At 35.8% G+C, this 15208-nt stretch overlaps 1 protein-coding gene across 2 annotated transcripts in view; it reads left to right on the forward strand.

The window, feature by feature from the left end:
- Positions 1–15208, forward strand: part of tmem9b (TMEM9 domain family, member B) — a 46265-nt gene that overhangs the window by 28353 nt on the left and 2704 nt on the right. The window lies entirely within an intron of this gene.

Genomic DNA, 15208 nt, shown 5'->3' on the forward strand with positions numbered 1-15208 from the left:
AATTACAGTAATACCATAGATGGGGAAAGATCCACTAACACCAGCATCGTATAGACCAATATCTCCACTTAACACAGATTATAAGATAATAGCTAAACTATTAGCAAACAGATTGGCCGACTGTGTACCAAAAATAGTAAAACTAGATCAAACTGGATTTATTAAGAAAAGATGAACAATGGACAATATCTGTAAGTTCATTAACTTAATCCATGCAGTACAAGGAAACAAGACACCAATAGTGGCGGTTGCCTTAGATGCAGAGAAAGCCTTTGATGGAGTAGAATGGAATTATTTATTCAAAGTACTACAGAAGTTCAACCTATCAGAGAAATATATTAATTGGATTAAAGCATTATATAAGGGACCAATGGCGAAGGTGACAGTAAATGGATATATATCAAGCCAATTTAAATTAAGCAGATCAACTAGGCAGGGATGTCCACTATCTCCCTGACTGTTAGCGTTAGCTATATAACCACTAGCAGAACTGATAAGAACAGAAAATAAAATAAGAGGGATAAAAATAAAAGAGGAGTATAAAATCAGTCTATTTGCAGATGATATCATAGTATACTTAACAGAACCAGAAATATCAATAAAAGAATTACATAAGAAATTGAAGGAATATGGAGAAGTATTGGGGTACAAGATCAACGCAAATAAAAGTGAAGCAATGCCAATGAATAATGCGGATTTCACAAAGTTTAAGAAAGAATCACCATTTTGATGTCAAACACAAGCAATTCGAAACTTAGGTATACAACTAGATAATAATCTAGGCCATCTATAAAAACTAAATTATCAGCCATTAATGAAGAAATTACAAGACGACTTAAAACATTGGAAAGACTTACCACTAACACTGATAGAAAGGGTAAATTGTATTAAAATGAATGCCAATGAATAATGCGGATTTCACAAAGTTTAAGAAAGAATCACCGTTATGTAGCAAACACAAGCAATTCGATACCTAGGTATACAACCAGATAATTTAGTTTGTATCGATGGCCTAGATTATTATCAGCCATTAATGAAGAAATTACAAGATGAATTAGAACATTGGAAAGACTTACCACTAACACTGATAGGAAAGGTAAATTGTATTAAAATGAATATCTTCCCAAGGATACAATACCTATTTCAATCATTACCAATTCACCTAACAGAGAAATTCTTCAAGGAGCTAAAGAAAATAATAAGGAAATTCTTATGGAAAGGGGGGAAACCGAGGATAGTACTAGATAAATTAATAGAATGGTACAAACGAGGGGGCTTACAGCTACCAAACTTTAAGAATTATTATAGAGCAGCACAATTAAGATACCTATCAGATTTTTATCAAACAAGGGAAAAACCAGATTGGACCAGATGAGAGCTAGATAAAATAGGGGAGAAGGTATCTGAACATATACTATATGAGTGGGATGAAAAACTGGTGCAACATAGGAATTCACCAGTTCTGCACCATCTGCTCAACATTTGGAAGAAGATTCACGTAGAAAGGAATAAAACAAATTATCAACTACCAAAACTAATATTGAAGCAAAATCAACTAATCCCTTTCACAATAGATAACATTTCCTTTAGAGAATGGGAGAGAAAAGGGATCAAAAGAATGGAAAATTGTTTATCGGGAAATAAATTATTATCTTTTGAACAAATGAGGGACAAATATGGTATAACTCACGGTACAATGTTTGCATACCACCAACTGAAAACCTACTTGAAGGACAAATTGGGAAGCAGGCTGAGGTTACCAGAAGGAAGCAATTTAAATTACAGACACAATGATAATTAAAAGATTTATAACAAACATGTACATCAAACTGCAAGAGAAAGAGAACGAGGTAACAAGCTGTAAACCCAAACAAAAATGGGAACAAGATCTAAACATAATGATAAAAGAATGAAACATGGGAAAAGCTATGCTCCGGAACTATGAGAAATACAATAAACATGAGGTTACGCATGATACAATATAATTGGTTACACAGGCTATACATCACGCCCCAAAAGTTAAATAAATGGGACCCAACAGTATCAGACCGATGTTTTCACTGTAAGAAGGAAACAGGAACAACAGTACATGCAATTTGGGCATGTGAGAAAGTGGAAAAGTTTTGGGAAGATCTAAACCAGGTATTAAATAAAATCACAAAAAGCAACATTCCAAAAAATCCAGAGATCTTTCTTTTAAGTAATATAAGAAGTAAAGAACTTGGACTCGATTTGGATGGAACAGAAAAAAGATTTATTATGATAGCCTTAGCTTCAGCAAAAAAATGTATTATGTAAACCTGGAAATTAGAAGATAGCCTGAGAATACAGCAATGGTACATAGAAATGAGAAAAAAATAACATACAATTTAAGAAATAACATCACAGTATTTGAACAAATTTGGGAACCGTACATGGAACACAACAGAGAAGTCCTAGTGTGGACCTCCACCGCCTAAAATGACAGAAGGAGAAGACGAAATGAACTGACCCAGTATGTAAAAGTAGAAGACACAAATTTCTTGTTTATTTTCATTGTGTGATGACATTGTTTAATGGGTTTAATGTATCATATATGTTGAACGTTGAGTGGGTGGGGGGGGGGCGGTGAAGGAGGGAAGGGAGGGGGGGATAAAGGGGAGAAAATGACACTGTGTATATTCAAGAGGGAAATGTTTGTGTGTATTTTGTTCAGTATGGTTCATAGTGTGAAAAATAAAAAAAATTAAAAAAAGAACACATGGAGGCTCCAGGACAGATCCACGGATGTTGACACACAGGAATTTGAATTTCTTGACCCTCTCCACTACTGAGCCTTCGAAAAGGACTGGGTCGTGTTCACCTGACTTCATTCTGAAGTCCACAATCACCTCCTTGGGTTTTGCTGATGTTGAGTACATGTTTGTTGTCATTACACTATTCAACCAGCAAATCTATCTCCTGTACGCAAATTGCAACACCTTGCAATTTATCCAAATTTCATGCTATTCCTTGGCTGATTTTTTTTTTTCTACCCTATTTGATTTGGATCCTGTTGTAATCTTAAGTAAGTTTTTTCTTTGTCCATTATGCCACAATTTTTGATATCCACAAATTTGCAACTGTGATCTACATTGTCAACCAAATCCTTTGAGTCAATGACCAACAGCAATAGGCATAGCACCAATTCCTGCAGCACACCAGCAATATAATTAATAGATTATACAGGCTGATTCTGTATTCTTTGGAGAAAGAATCAGGAAGATTTAATAGAAGTATATTTAAGGACCAGACACCCAGATTCAGTCCTGACCTCAGATGCTAGATGTATGGAATTTATGTCTTCCTTCTCTCTGACTGCATGAATTTTCTCCAGGTACTTTGTTTGCCTCCCACGCACAAAAATATGATGGTCAGCAACTTAATTGTCAACTGTAAATTGCTCCTGGTATGCATTTGAGTGGTAGAATTTGGGGTATTTAATACTGAATTTATTTAATAGGATTAGTTTCAATGGGTGATTGATGGTTGTCAAAGAGCCGCTTTCCTTTCTGAATCTCCCCATAATTCCATTTAAATGCTGAGTCTGGACAGAGCAGTTAGTGGGAGGCTGTTCCCCAAGGCTGAGTTATCAAGAACTAGATAGATAAAACACAAATATAAAGGAAAAAAGTCAATGAAAAGAGTTGGAAAGAACACTTTTTTTACATGGTATGGTTGGAATCTAGAATACACCACTTGCAGATATAGTAAGGCAGATTTCTTATGCCCTGCAAGAGAATGGATAAAATAATTTGGAGAAAAGATTTTAGTGCTTGGAGACGTGATGGATCATAGAGATGTAGACATGATAAGCCAAATGGTCTCCTCTTTTGCTGAAAATCATATTTTTTTTGGTAGTAACAAGTAAATATACTTTTGTTATTTTGCTTATCTTAGCTGCAACTCTTGACACAATTATTGGAAATTAACTCTACAATTTAAATATGACTTTAATTATACTCACTCAGGATGTGATTTTAAAAATATTTCCATTTTTTAAAAGGAAAGGTTTAAAACACATTTGGAATTACAAGTCAACTGAATATTTTAAGCTTTGGATTTCATTCCTTTTAAGAATTTAAGCTATTTAAAAAAAAAAATTCATTTATCAGAAAATGTTTTTAATTAAAATCAAGCTTTGCAACAATTAAATTGGGAGGTCTGAAATAATGTACTGCTCTTGAAACAAAATTCTTTATAATTAAAGTTGGTAAATCATTGGCCTTTCATCATATGAAATAATTTCAAATCAAATATTTTCTTTCAATGTAGGAGGAGGCTATTTGGCCCATCAAGTTGACGCTGTCTCAGAGCAATCCCATTCCCCCACTGTTTCTTTTGAAATCTGTTCTCCCCACATTCCCCGTTAATTCTATTACCAATCTGTGCAAATAGAAATTTATGGTGGACAATTGCTCCACAAATCCACATATGTAGCAGAAGTTAGAACACAATATGTGGCTTGGATGCTTTAAAAATTGAAGAATAAACATTCACAAAATCTATTGCCATGCTCTCCATGAAATGCAGCTGCTGTGATGTAAATGATATTTTTTTCCAATTTAATTTTTGTTTGTCTATTACAATGCTAGAATTTATTTAAGTTCAAATCTATTTGATTCTATTATTAACATTAGAGCCCAGAGCTTTGTTTTAATAATGTTTGAAAATCTAGATATTAGTTATTTTGTTGATATGGATAATTAGTGCTGCTAATCGTTTACACTGCTAACTTTACATTCATTCAAAATTAATTTAAGGGCTCTTATGGGAATGGATGTTGGTTATAAACCTTGTCAATTACTGGTTAAACTAGTTTTACAGTTATTTTCTTTTGTAAAGCCAAAGCCACCCAGAAGGCAGAGCTGAAAGCTAAAAATGAAATTTGAGAAGTACTTAAATGGAAAGAAAAAATATATTTTTAAAGTCAACAAGCAGTCAATCTTTTCATTGTTTTGCTCGTGATGTGTATTTTAAAAACTAGACTGTCAGAACTAGGTAAGTGACCATCGACAAATGAGGAAAATGGAGTAATTTTAAAATCACTTTAATATTATCTGTTAATTTAAACAACCATTTTAATATAAATATTCCATTCATGTGATTTTTGCACATTGACGAACTCTCAGAATGTATGCTGTTAAATCCAGCATTGATAATTGGCAAGCAAAATTGTAGATCCAGAGTTATCACAACCTGTAGTTTAAACAAGGTGAAAGAGAGATCTTGAGTCAGTTTGAGGGGTGGAGAACAAAGAGAAGAGAAGAGCACAGCGGACAACAATTCAACGATGTCCTATATTTGCAGCAACTATGTTAGAGCCTGCTGTTCTAGGATTGGCCTCCATATCCACAGTCAACACTGCTAAACAAACCAGTGACTACCAGAAGCACAATACCCATGGTCGAACATGACCAAGGGAAGTCAAGAAAGTTTAAACAATATATTGAAAGTTGATTTGACATTAAATTTTGGTCTATCCCTCCCCCTCCCAGTTCAGAAATAATTATAAAGTGCTTTTAAACACATCTTCAGGCCTCTTTACTCATATATTTTCTTCCATGATGAAATCACAAACCGGACGAGGGTTAAACGAAGTGGCCATACAAAAATAGACCTAGTAGAAATCTGTCCTCTTTTTCAAAGAGATAGCAGAGTGGTCTTCCTTATTTCAAAAGCCACTGATTCTTTGTTCCCCTTTTTTCCAGGAGTAACACACACAACAGCACCAATTCTGGTTACTGTAACTCAACCCCATTTTTCACAAGGTTACAATCCCTGTTTGTCACACAGTTTTGACTTCAGTAAACTCCAAGCTGAACTGATCCTTTTGTCTCTCATTTCCATAATGTATTTCTCCAAAACATGTGACTGTTGCATCATCACTGAAGACATTCCCAATTCTTGGAAATCACATGATAGTTTTATTTCTACCAAAATTCTGTTCTTTTTTTCAAAAGCATTCCATATCCATAACAACCTCTGACCTCATCACTGTTCAAGAGGCTTAAATAGTTTTGATTGTAAAACAGATGGCTTCCTCAGCAGTTCTTATTGAGTAATTCAGACCTACTTCAAATGTATTAACTGTGCTACCCAGGCATGTCAACTCCAAGAATGAAATCTTCTCTGAAAACAATGGTTCTCTGTAAATGTGCTGTGACCTGTGTGTGACCCTGTACTAGCCCACAACTAAGTATACAGATACAATATTTTAACTCTATAATTTACTAAGACATTTTTATATACAAGAAATATAACTTAACATTAAATTAAAGATTAACACAAATCTGTTGGAAGTGTTTTTGATCGTGACTCTTTTAAATATGACTTTCATGGTGCAAAAAGGGTATCTTGAATTTTTTTAAATTCAGATAAATTTACCACATTTAGAAAATGCTTGGGTATAAACTTTAAGAGCCATGACCTGCAGATCTATGCACATAATGCGGTAAAATAGGATTAGGTTGGGTAGCAACTTACTGCTGAAATGTGTCTTTCAACTGCTTTTAGAACATACACCAGCACAGGAACAGGCTCTTTCGCCATATGTGCTGAAAGTGATGTCCAAATCTAACTAAAACTCTTGCTTGCATTTGATAGATATCCCTCCGTCTTCTTCATGTTCATGTGTCTATCTAGAACTCTCTTGCATCTGCTATTGTACCTTTGTATCTGCTATGTAATTTTGTATCTGCTTTCACCACTACCCTGGCAGCCTGTTCCAGGCACCTACCACTCTCTGTGCGTAAAAATATTTGTCCCGCACTTCTTCCTTAAACTTCCCCTTCACCTTGATAGCGTGTCCTTTGGTGTGAGTTGCTTTTTACCCTGGAGTGAAGATTCTGTCCTCCCTATTAATGCCTCTCATGAATTTATAAACCTCCATTAAGTCTCCCCTCAGCCTTGTAAACTCCAGAGAAAACAACCTCTCCCTATAACTCATATCCTTAAAACAGGCAACATTCTTTTCAAAGCCTCAACATCCTCCCTTTAAAGGGGAAACTAGGAAGGCACACAGTATTCCAAGTGCTGGCTAACCAAAAGTTTTACTTAGCTGCAATATAGGTTCATTACATTTATACTCTATCCCCACCCAGTGAAGCCAAGCATTCCATATACCTTCTTTACCACCCTGTAATTGTTTGGATCAAACTTCATCTGCCATTTTTCTCCCCATATGTGGAACTGATCAGTATATTATTTGATGGCCATCTACACTATCCATAACTCCACCAGTCATGTGCAAATTTACTAACCCACCCATCTACTTTTTCATTTGAGTTATTTGTGTATATCATAAACAACAGGGGTTTCAAGGCAAATCTCTGCAGCACACCACTGATCAGTCCTCTAGCCCAAATAACTGCCTTCCACCACTACTCTCGTCTTCTATGGCCAGCAAATTTTGTATAGAACTCGTCATACATCAGCACCTTCTGAATCTTGGAGTCTGGGTACAGATGATAGAGGACTGATCAGTCCTCTAGCCCAAATAACTGCCTTCCACTACTACTCTCGTCTTCTATCGCCAGCAAATTTTGTATAGAACTCGTCATACATCCGCACCTTCTGAATCTTGGAGTCTGGGTACAGATGGTAGTGTCTGTCTGATATACTGTGCTCAATGTTTTTAAAAAAAAATCAACAATTGATTTTGTTTAAAATTACTAGTTTTTTTAATGGCTGGAAACTAGTAATTTTGAGTGTACATTTTCAAAAATTTTCCAAATTGGAGTGCTGCCCCCTTCGGCTGTATGTCTCACACAAGCTCTTTTGCTCCTTTTAACCTCACTCACATGCCTGTTAGAGTCTTTGTTATAAATATCCATTGAATACCCCCATTCAACAATTTTTGTCACCATCTCAAAAAAAAACCTCAAATTAGATTGATATGATTTGATATGAACTGCCCCTCTCAAAACCATGTTCACTCTCTTTAATCAGACCATGACTTTACAAATGTGCATATCTGTCCCAAAAGTATCATTGTTGATAGTTTCCCCATGACTGATGTGAGGCTTGCTGGACTATATTTTCTAGCATGATCCATTGTTTGCTTTTTGAACAAATGTACATTACCTCCTCCCCGGTCCTCTGGTAGCTCTCCTGTCACTAAAGAGGGTGCATAGATCTTTGTCAAGGCACCAGCAATCTCTTCACTTGCCTCTTAATAATGTGATGTATCCCATCAGCCCCATTGATGCTCCTCATAGGACCCAATATCATCTCTTTCTTGATCTCAAAATTCCCAAACACATGAACATTTTCTCCATCAGTGTCATGTGCTTCTCCTTGATGCAAAGTACCTTGCCCACTTCCTCTGACTCCAAGCATAAATTTCCTCCTTTTTCCTTATGCGGTCCTATCTTCCTCCTTTAATGCAAGTAAAAATGCCTTGGATTTCATTAATCCTGATTACCAATGACATTTTATGAGCCATTTTGGCCTTCCTAATTCCCTGCTTTATCTCTTTCCTGCAATCTTTATTATTCCTCCAGGTTCTATCTGATTGTAGCTTCCTGAACCTCACATATGCCTCCTTTTCCTTTTTAACCAAGTTCCTGACCTCTCTTGTCATCTAAAGTTCTCTTGCCATTTGTATTCGTCCTTTACACTGGAACATGCCAGTCCTGGACTGTAATTAGTTGGTCCTTAAATAACTGCAGCACATCAGTTGTGGGCTCGCCTAATAACATGTTACATAATTTGCCCTCTCCAATTTAGTACATTTTTTTTAATATAAGGCTACATCTTATCTGTTTTTTTTAAAAATTTATACTGAAATTTAAGGAAGAGTGATCGCTTTTTCCAAAATGTTCTCCCACTGAAACTCTCATCACCTGTCTGGGCTCATTTGCCAAGTCCAGTATGACACCCTTCCAGGTTAGGCTATTTACATGCTGCTTTAAGAAACCCTGCTGGAGTAACCATTTCAGAAATAACTTGCCCCCCTTGTAATGTCTTTGACAATGAAAATGATTTCAAAAGTTCATAGATGTAATATTTTTATTTTAACTTTATCAAAAATTTCTTGAAGTCCTAGAAATTAATTGAATGTTTCAAATAAAGTTCATTATAACTGAATAAATTACTGAGCTGACTTTACTCTTTTACTGAAGTTCAGTAAATCGATTAAATTAAAAGGGCTCTTACCACTTTTGCAAACCATTCCTGTATCTAGTACTCAAGTTTGGGCTCTCTGGTATCATGGAGTAGGGAGATTGGATTACGTTTTATATAGTAAAGCTATATATACTAATTTAACCACCTTTTTTGATATTTTCTGATATCTTTAAGGATGAGTAGACATGGACACCAAGGTTGCTTTATTCCACAACATTACTCACTGTTCTACTGCTTATTGTGCATGCCCTTGCCTTTATAACCTCTATGAATGTATTATTTAAATTTCTCCAGTTTAAATTCTTTGTTAATTTTGTACCCAACTGACCAGATGGACCACTTCCTGCAGTCTAAAGCTCTCCTCAGCAATTGATGGAAGACTTTCATACCCTACTCTGTTCCAGGTTCAAATTATTAACATATATATTAGATCAAACAAGAGATAGAGTACTGAGCTCTGTAGAGACTGCTCAATAAAAATCTACCAGTCACAAAAATAATTACATACTTTGTTTCCTTTATCCATTTTGCTCCTATCTTTTTGATCCCATGGGCTTTTACTTTTTTGACCTGCAAAGACTGAGACCTGTCCACTCATTCTCTCAAATCATTTTTCCTGTAGTTTTCATTTACTTAGTAACCATCTTAGCCAAATTCAAACCTATATTGATTGCAATTGTGACAAGCTGCACTGTTATAATACCTAATCTAACCAAATTTAATTTGTATGTATTAATTGTGCTTTTTTTTAAAAAAAAATGAGATGTGTATTGTTGGCTAGGACTTGATTCTTCCAAGTACTTGGTATGATTCTGGTTTCTGCAATAAATTGAGTAGAGGTGGGAAGAATGTTTTTTTTTAAAAGAAATTGTCTATATTCTTGAAATTTTGGAATTGAATATGGACATATTTTAAAGCATAAATATGCGGCCAAATAAATTTTAAGTCAGTTATGTTAGTTTAATTATGACCTAATTACTCAAAGGCCAAGGTTTTGGTGTACTGCCCTAGAAACCAGGGTGCAGATTCTATACTGCAGTTAGTCTCGCAGGATTTAACTCATTGGTGATGCCATCTATGCTGATGTTCACTCCATTCATTATTTAAGTTAACACTCTAGGACTATATATTAATAAGAATTATCCCCTGTAGGAGACTGTAGTAAATAAAAGGAGAAAATTAATTGCAATTGTTCAAGCCAAATGAGAACATATTTATCACCCAAGAATAACATTGCAACTCAATAAACAGGTGCACTGGGTTACAATACAGTAAATTGCTGAAAATATTTATGCTATTTATTACTTCTAATGTATAAATATGTTCTATTTTCTCTTGAGCATTGAACTTTCCATTTGTTTTGTACTGTGCAGGGGTATCATCTTTGGTTAATGACCACCACTTTATCCACCTGTGTGTATAGTATAAGACATCTGCTGCAAAGCAATGTTTTCATAACAGAAAAATTCCAAATGATACCATGCTGCAAATGTTGTATTGAAGGGAAGCTGCAGAAGACAATCCAAGGTGGCCATACTAATGTCGTCAAATTACCTGCTGAAATGTCCATAACACATGGCTGATGGAAAAATGTTAAGTGCTGAATGAAGCATTATTATGTAGAAAGGCCACAATTTTGGATATGACTCTGTCTTTCCTTTACTCCTGAACCCCTCAGGAGAATAGTCATTCAGAAAACTCAGGCCAGATTAAATCTATAGATTCATTCTTGATAAAGGGGTTTGCCTCAAAAAGCCGACTATCTTTTTTCTCCCACTGATGCTGCTTGACTCACTGACTTCCTCCAGTAGATGGTCTTTAGTTTGTAAATCTTTAAACTATCCCCTCTCACCTTAAACCTTTAGTACAGGTGCCTAACCTTTTATCCAGGACCGTCGGGAACAGACACCTGCCACTGAACAGAATAATTTTAAAATGGCGATCCCTTTAAGCAAATGCAATGTTTCAAAATCGCATAAAACAGTGGGTGTGGGGTGTTAAATGAATTTAGATAAATAAAGACCATAATATCACTATCTTTTAAAAGTAAAACCAAAGGCTCAGACATCACAGACACCTCAAACAGTGTAAATGAAGTAAATGCACATTACAGCTCAAACATTGCATCAGAATGAACTCTTTTTAAAGGCTTCTTCCATAGGGGACTCTGCAGCTCTCTTCGCCGTGAAAGTTGCCTCCAAATAGAACTGAGTTTTAAAAATGCTGTGCAAATATTCTTCATTTTCAGAGGGAGAACACCCAGTCTCTGTTCCCACCCTCTTGGGCACCCTCTCTTGCCTTTGGTGGAAAGGTGACTCTCAGCCCTGAGCACCTGGTGGGTGGCTGGCAGCTGGCTCAATGCAGAATCGATGGCCGTCTTCCTTACCCATAATCTCCCACCTAGCTGTAACTGTTCTGTGTATCCCTAGCGCTGGCAGAGCAATTCCAGCTGCATAGGGGATTATGGTTAACGAAGACAGGGTGCCCTTTAACCTCGGATGCTCCAGAGAAATGATCTGTTTGTCCAATCTCTCCTTATACCTAATACTTTCCAATCCAGGCAACATCTTGGTGAACATCTTCTGCAGTCTGTTTACAGCCTCTACCTTTCTTTAGTCCTGTGAACAGAATTGCTCTCAGTTTTGCAAGTGTGGTTTAACCAAAGTTTTATACAGCTGCTGTATGACTTCCCAACTTTAATACTCTGTGCTCTGATTGATGAAGGCATGCATGCCATATGGCTTTTATACAACCCTATCTCCTTGTATTGCTATTTGCATGCAAAGATTGTTCCATACATGAATGCTGCTAAGCATTCCTGTATATTTTTTCCTGCATTTGACTCCCCAAAACGTATCATCTCGTAGTCAATTGGATTAAAATCCATCTGCTTTTTGTCTGCTTGACTTTCTAACTGACTTAAATTAAGATGTATCCTTCAATAATCTTCCTTGCTATATATGAATATTCAAATGTTGAATTCGGACTGATACCTTTGCTGATGCATCTGCCAATTTGCTGCCCTGCTTGCCTCCAAATAGGGTTTGGGGCAGAGTGAAAAGTTCTTGGAACTGGTTAGATGTAACATAGGATCCAGTAGCCTACCATTTGAGTGGGTGTTTTATGGCCACGAGGAAAAAAAGATAAGAATGTTTAGTTTTGGCTTGATTGTTTTTGTCTTTGAAATTGGTTTAAATTTTAAAATGTTTATTTTCATAATCATTTTTGTTTTGAAAGGCTGTGAGACTGAGAAAGCAATTGATAGTTTTGACATGACAAAAGTGGGGGAGTGGTTTTGCTGATTGACAAAGATTTTTTCAGCAGTTTGTGCTTGCTCTAGTCTGCTCATGTGACCCTATGACATTGCACAAGGTTGACTCCATGAGCCTTGCTTGGTAAGTTCCAATGTGCCAAAGATGAGAAAGATGAATGAGAGAATGGGCCTTGCAACAAAATCTGGGTCATTACTTTTCCATTATTCTGTTCATATTTTCTCACATTGATGGTTTCAAATCTTTACTATTTCTGTTGTGTGGAAGTGGGTTTGTTTATGTTGTGGCGTGCTTTAAAATAATGTTTGCAGATTTCTTTGAGGTATCAGTTTTGTTACCTTAGTGAAGAATATCAAATAAGTGTTACTGAATAGCATTGTTGAGTCCTTTCCCATAAATCGGATTATTAGAAGGATGAGTTCAATTCATTAAACGTCATGCTTGTAATAGAGGAGTGGTGGAAAACAGAACAGAAATCCTGGTTATGCTGAACTTCTAAATTTTTTGTTCTGATGCTAAATGTACTGCCCTACAACTGTCCTTGCTAAACTTAGGCCAAGAGTCAAACATGGGATTTTCTTGTATTTTGTGGTATTTCAGCCAGTCACTGCATGTCTCCACTGATTTATTAAGGGAGCCCATGAATGCCATTTTTTATTTGCACCATTGCTTATGTTTGCCGAAAGGACAACTGTAAAATGGTGGATTTATCACTAGTGCAAGGAAAATTGGGTTCCTCTGCTTTAAACTGTTGGTGGTCATTCTTGTTGATGGATGTCTCCCTGGTATTGTATTTCTATAGTGTAGCCCCAGGGTCTATTCAGAATATGTTTTTAAAACCCAAGGATTTGAGCTTGCTATATTTTAAAAAATATATATCTATATTTATATAGATACATATATGTCAATTCTTAATTGCAAAATAGTTTTTCTTGTCGTTATTATAATTTTAACCTGTTAAACTTTGCTTGTTCGGTGTCATTATTTATAAAATCGTATGGAAGTTTTGAGAAATGGATAGGTAATGGTGTTTTATATGTAATACCTGGGCAATTTCTATTTGAGAGGATTGCGACCTTGGGTGAATTTACTTGTTACTGAAGTAGTTATTGACATTTGCAAAACGCAAATTCACAAGCAAAACAGGTAAAACGTGTTGCCTCTGTTTTCTTACAAAGTGCCAACAAGCATTTGAATTGTAAAAGCAAATTTCACCGCATCTTGACAGTTTTGCTGTGGAAACTCAACCGTCCAACAGAACCTTTGCCGCCCCAAGCCATTTCTAAGCATCTTGGCTCGGGTGCAAGAAGCCCTAGTCCCAGAACTGCAGGCTAATTGAACTTTGGAGGTATTGGAATCTGACATTCTGGAGAAAGTTCTTCACTTTTAATTGTGTTTGTAGAATTTGTCTGTTTTAATTTTATTTACTGAGAAGGCCAATGCCGACTTGCAGGTGTTCACATAAGAATGAAGATTAATGTGAGTAATTAGAGCATTTGTCGGTTAAAAATACAGCTGCATTCTTCAGTACTGTTTTGCATTTTCAACAGAATGTTTAGGGGTCGCTTTTTTCCGATTCATTATCTATCCAGCAACACTGTTTATTATTTAACATTGTGCGTTTCACCTATTCTTCAATTTAACATGGGTCTGTTTGTAGTCTCCCATTCCACTAAAATATATGATTAGTTATCTGCTCTCTGACTTGTCGGAAATTATTGTCGGAAACTGTTGATTTCTGGATTAATAAATTGAGTGATTAATATTCAATATACAATGATATGGCTTTAGCAATCAAAAAAATAATTGATTGAGTTTTTATTTGCTTGTGATGGGGTGCAGTGGTTGATTGTGAAGACCTGCTTCAAGAATTGTAACTGGACTTTTTTTTAAAATTTCACTGCTGTTGACAAAGAAAATTCCATATCCAGCTCATCACTGAAGAAATAAATCAATGATTTCAGCCCTGCTTATGATCAAATGTATGGTTTTATTACACATACAGAACATTATGATGTGGAATTATACATAAATTAATTAACTTGGCCGAAATATAATTGTAAAAGTATAAATTGACAATGTTAATGAAACATTTATTAAACCTCGAGAAGAACATCCCTTTTAATTCCATTTGATGATATGAATGTATCTGATGGAGATTAGCTATCTTGTAAAAATCATTGTTAATTGAGACCTTTAGAAAATTCTGATCAAATCTTTATTGTCTAGTTAGCAGATGATCATGTACTTGTAGCAGAACTCTGCATTCACCTGCAGTTTGCAACAACATTTCTCTGTACCTTAATGATTTCAATTCTTAAACTTCCTGATTCTTTAGTCTGAGTCATTGTTTTCCTCTTAGGCTGTGATGGTTCATTTATGTTGATTAATTGTGCTCATTGTTGTTTTAAACTGTAAAGTTTGGGATTTGAGGTGCTTCTAGCTCTAGCTCCATCACATGCTCAGAAATGTTATTTTTCTTTTATCAAACTGATGTCACTCTGATATCCAATTCTAAAAGCAATGGAGGTGGAAAATGTCTTCAAACACCACCAGGATGAGTCAAAAGTGTGAAACAAGACAGTCTGCAGATGTTATGATTGTTGTAAATACTCAAAATTGCTGGAGAAACTCAGCAGATCCTGCAGCGTCCATAGTAACCAATGTTTTGCGTCTGATCCCTTCATCAAGATATGTTTGATGAAAGACTTGAGCCCAAAACTTTGGTTATATATCGTTGCCTCCTCTACTGAGTTTCTCCAGCAGTTTTGTGTATTTACCAGGATGCG

The sequence above is a fragment of the Narcine bancroftii genome, chromosome 1, assembly GCF_036971445.1.
Source record: "Narcine bancroftii isolate sNarBan1 chromosome 1, sNarBan1.hap1, whole genome shotgun sequence".
In the NCBI taxonomy this organism is placed as follows: Eukaryota; Metazoa; Chordata; class Chondrichthyes; order Torpediniformes; family Narcinidae; genus Narcine; species Narcine bancroftii.